This window comes from Schistocerca americana, unplaced genomic scaffold (genome assembly GCF_021461395.2).
Source record: "Schistocerca americana isolate TAMUIC-IGC-003095 unplaced genomic scaffold, iqSchAmer2.1 HiC_scaffold_515, whole genome shotgun sequence".
NCBI classification, from domain to species: domain Eukaryota; kingdom Metazoa; phylum Arthropoda; class Insecta; order Orthoptera; family Acrididae; genus Schistocerca; species Schistocerca americana.
Genome location: NW_025726253.1, coordinates 5,001 through 10,000, shown reverse-complemented (window position 1 = coordinate 10,000; position 5,000 = coordinate 5,001). Strand labels below are relative to the sequence as shown.

Below are 5,000 nucleotides of genomic sequence, written 5' to 3'. Positions count from 1 at the left end.
CATACACCGGTGGAAGCTGCCGAGACGAGTAACTACATAGCGGGCTCGCCGTGTCACTAATGTACAGAGATACAATAGTTTCGACTGGAACCGGATTAAACGTATACACGGCGCTGATTAGTAATAGATAGAGCCATCAGAATACAGATAATGTATAGACCTGTCCGTATACATGCTGAAAGACTCTGCTCACAATCACACGTCAGCCAGACACTCTTATCACGCACTACTCTCTGCCTGTAACAGGCACACAGACAATATGTAAGCACCAGCATGGAACAACACCCAGTGCATCCTCTCTGCCACATTAGACAATCCACACTATCATAACCAGACCGGGAGGTCCACTCGGAAAACAGAATATCCCACCCTTCCGACAACCACCATTGCTCAGCTAAGCCACCAACACCCACACATGTCCCAGACAGGGGTGCACCCAACATCACAATACTGCCTCCTGTCACACCACACAAACAATGGCAGGAATGAAAGACACAGGTCTGCCACAAGCATGGAATCAGAGCGCCGCCTGTTATGAGCCAAAGGTGCACCCTGACGTGGCAAATCAGATGATGCCGCAGTCATTTACTTACGATAATCACAATCAACAAACCGGGCCCCCCCCCCCCCAAGTGCCTTAACCTAACCCGTATTGTACCTTAACCTAACCCGTATTGTACCTTAACCTAACCCGTATTGTACCTTAACCTAACCCGTATTGTACCTTAACCTAACCCGTATTGTACCTTAACCTAACCCGTATTGTACCTTAACCTAACCCATATTGTACCTTAACCTAACCCATATTGTACCTTAACCTAACCCATATTGTACCTTAACCTAACCCATATTGTACCTTAACCTAACCCATATTGTACCTTAACCTAACCCATATTGTACCTTAACCTAACCCATATTGTACCTTAACCTAACCCATATTGTACCTTAACCTAACCCATGTTGCGCCTTAACCTAACCCATGTTGCGCCTTAACCTAACCCATGTTGCGCCTTAACCTAACCCATGTTGCGCCTTAACCTAACCCATGTTGCGCCTTAACCTAACCCATGTTGCGCCTTAACCTAACCCATGTTGCGCCTTAACCTAACCCATGTTGCGCCTTAACCTAACCCATGTTGCGCCTTAACCTAACCCATGTTGCGCCTTAACCTAACCCATGTTGCGCCTTAACCTAACCTATGTTGCGCCTTAACCTAACCTATGTTGCGCCTTAACCTAACCTATGTTGCGCCTTAACCTAACCTATGTTGCGCCTTAACCTAACCTATGTTGCGCCTTAACCTAACCTATGTTGCGCCTTAACCTAACCTATGTTGCGCCTTAACCTAACCTATGTTGCGCCGTAACCTAACCTATGTTGCGCCGTAACCTAACCTATGTTGCGCCGTAACCTAACCTATGTTGCGCCTTAACCTAACCTATGTTGCGCCTTAACCTAACCTATGTTGCGCCTTAACCTAACCTATGTTGCGCCGTAACCTAACCTATGTTGCGCCTTAACCTAACCTATGTTGCGCCTTAACCTAACCTATGTTGCGCCTTAACCTAACCTATGTTGCGCCTTAACCTAACCTATGTTGCGCCTTAACCTAACCTATGTTGCGCCTTAACCTAACCTATGTTGCGCCTTAACCTAACCTATGTTGCGCCGTAACCTAACCTATGTTGCGCCTTAACCTAACCTATGTTGCGCCTTAACCTAACCTATGTTGCGCCGTAACCTAACCTATGTTGCGCCTTAACCTAACCTATGTTGCGCCTTAACCTAACCTATGTTGCGCCTTAACCTAACCTATGTTGCGCCTTAACCTAACCTATGTTGCGCCTTAACCTAACCTATGTTGCGCCTTAACCCAACACACGTTGGGCCTTAACCCAACACACGTTGGGCCTTAACCCAACACACGTTGGGCCTTAACCCAACACACGTTGGGCCTTAACCCAACACACGTTGGGCCTTAACCCAACACACGTTGGGCCTTAACCCAACACACGTTGGGCCTTAACCCAACACACGTTGGGCCTTAACCCAACACACGTTGGGCCTTAACCCAACACACGTTGGGCCTTAACCCAACACACGTTGGGCCTTAACCCAACACACGTTGGGCCTTAACCCAACACACGTTGGGCCTTAACCCAACACACGTTGGGCCTTAACCCAACACACGTTGGGCCTTAACCCAACACACGTTGGGCCTTAACCCAACACACGTTGGGCCTTAACCCAACACACGTTGGGCCTTAACCCAACACACGTTGGGCCTTAACCTGCTCTGTAATTGTCATACGACGCGTTAAATTAGTGTAGTGTTGCCTAACTGCAACCCCCGCAATATAGTTTGCTACTCGCACTGCCCGGTCCCCAGAGTATCGCTTCATGTTAAACACCTTGCAGCTATACACTGTAATGCGGATGGCGGCAGGACGTACATGCTCAATGCCCTTCGCAGTTGTTCATTGGCATTCGCATGGCGAAGCACAGCCTACGTTGTGGTACGGCTTGTGGCAACTGTCCGCTGATGTTGTACGTCCAAATCACACACTGTACCGCACATTGGTCCTCATGTACTGAATGATACATCGTGGTACATGTGTGACCGTACCACGACTGCGCCAACAACGGCGAACCATACGGTCCAAATATTGTGCACTCAGCTACGTGTCGTCTCCCTATAAGAGCTGGATTGCAGTATGGTATGCCGTGGATGGCGATCAGCATGAGCCGTCTGTTGATGTAGTGGCGCGTGTTGTCAGACGTAGTCGTCTCTTCTCACACACCGTGATAGCATGGTGCACTGCGTTCCACATCTGCGACATGCGACAGAGGCCGGTTGACAGTCGTTCGCGCAATGGACATCGCATACGTACGGGGGCCACCTTCCACGTGTTCGCGAAGCGTGCACATGTTGTTGCGTGTATGTGGGCAGACATAGTGTGTCGTGACACCTGACACAGGCATGCAACAATCGTTGAATTTGCAAATGGCGATGGACGTCTACGTTTGCTGGTGACGTTACGCAAATGAAGAACTGGTAAACCGTTGTGGTGCGGTTGTTCTCGCTAGAGGTGAATCAGTGATGGCGACGATCGGTTGAGCTACCAACCGGTTGTTTCAGCGATACCCACCATGCCCACGAACGTGAATGGCATGTGGGTGTGAAGCGATACGCGGCGGTGGCTGGGTGGGACCGTCCCCGGCCGGTGAGGGGGGGCCTTCCGGCGTGCTGGCCGCGCGGTGCGTGGGCGCACGCGCTACAGCCGGCTGGTGGGGGCGGCCAGTGGCAGGCGCGCCGGCCGACGGAGGCGGCAGGCGGCGCAGCTGCGCGCCGGCGCACCCTGCACGCGGCGCCGTGCGGCCAAAGTAGGTCCTCGCGGGCCCGGTGCGAAGCGCGGTGGACATCTGCAGTGTGCTGGTCCGATTGAGGACTGTGTGCGCTGAGGATGCGCCGCCGCCCGGCGCTCGGCGCCGCGACGCCGTCTGCTGCTCGGTCGCCTCTGCGGTTCTCGCAGGTGGATTGTATCGCAGCTGTGCGGACGTGTTGGCGCGTGCGCTGTGCTGGGAGAGTTCGCTTCGGCACCCAAGTGGGGCTTTTGTCCTTCTGTGGCGCTGGCGTTGGAGCTGCCGGCCACCGTAGGTGGCGCGTGTTGTCTCCCGCCGGCAATGCCACGACAGCACGCTCCCGGGCCTCTGTCGGCAGCGGCAAGCTCAGTTGGGAGCACGGGTGGTCGCACCTAAAGCGTCTACTCGCCAAACTCCGGGCGATTGCGCCTCTCTCGAACCCGACCAAGTACTTAGGACGGCGCTGCGCGCCGCCGGGACCTGAGAGGGTTTCGAGGTGTATTGTGCAGGGGAGCTCAGCCTCCTCCTGTTTGCAGAATAATTGAGCGGACGCTTGCGTGTTCGCGCGGGCCCCCGGGACACACTCCCGGGCGGCCGGCTGCTCAGCTCTAGTTGACGCAGCTCCCTGGTTGATCCTGCCAGTAGTCATATGCTTGTCTCAAAGATTAAGCCATGCATGTCTCAGTACAAGCCGCATTAAGGTGAAACCGCGAATGGCTCATTAAATCAGTTATGGTTCCTTAGATCGTACCCACGTTACTTGGATAACTGTGGTAATTCTAGAGCTAATACATGCAAACAGAGTCCCGACCAGAGATGGAAGGGACGCTTTTATTAGATCAAAACCAATCGGTCGGCTCGTCCGGTCCGTTTGCCTTGGTGACTCTGAATAACTTTGGGCTGATCGCACGGTCCTCGTACCGGCGACGCATCTTTCAAATGTCTGCCTTATCAACTGTCGATGGTAGGTTCTGCGCCTACCATGGTTGTAACGGGTAACGGGGAATCAGGGTTCGATTCCGGAGAGGGAGCCTGAGAAACGGCTACCACATCCAAGGAAGGCAGCAGGCGCGCAAATTACCCACTCCCGGCACGGGGAGGTAGTGACGAAAAATAACGATACGGGACTCATCCGAGGCCCCGTAATCGGAATGAGTACACTTTAAATCCTTTAACGAGTATCTATTGGAGGGCAAGTCTGGTGCCAGCAGCCGCGGTAATTCCAGCTCCAATAGCGTATATTAAAGTTGTTGCGGTTAAAAAGCTCGTAGTTGGATTTGTGTCCCACGCTGTTGGTTCACCGCCCGTCGGTGTTTAACTGGCATGTATCGTGGGACGTCCTGCCGGTGGGGCGAGCTGAAGGCGTGCGACGCGCCTCGTGCGTGCTCGTGCGTCCCGAGGCGGACCCCGTTGCAATCCTACCAGGGTGCTCTTGAGTGAGTGTCTCGGTGGGCCGGCACGTTTACTTTGAACAAATTAGAGTGCTTAAAGCAGGCAAGCCCGCCTGAATACTGTGTGCATGGAATAATGGAATAGGACCTCGGTTCTATTTTGTTGGTTTTCGGAACCCGAGGTAATGATTAATAGGGACAGGCGGGGGCATTCGTATTGCGACGTTAGAGGTGAAATTCTTGGA

General features: G+C 53.1%; 1 non-coding gene across 1 annotated transcript in view; it reads left to right on the top strand.

Moving 5' to 3' along the window:
- Window positions 1-3,986: 3,986 nt before the first annotated feature.
- Window positions 3,987-5,000, top strand: part of LOC124585911 — a 1,910-nt gene continuing 896 nt past the window's right edge. The window contains exon 1 of the ribosomal RNA XR_006974930.1: window positions 3,987-5,000. This exon is cut by the window's right edge and continues 896 nt beyond it. This is a non-coding gene — a ribosomal RNA (small subunit ribosomal RNA).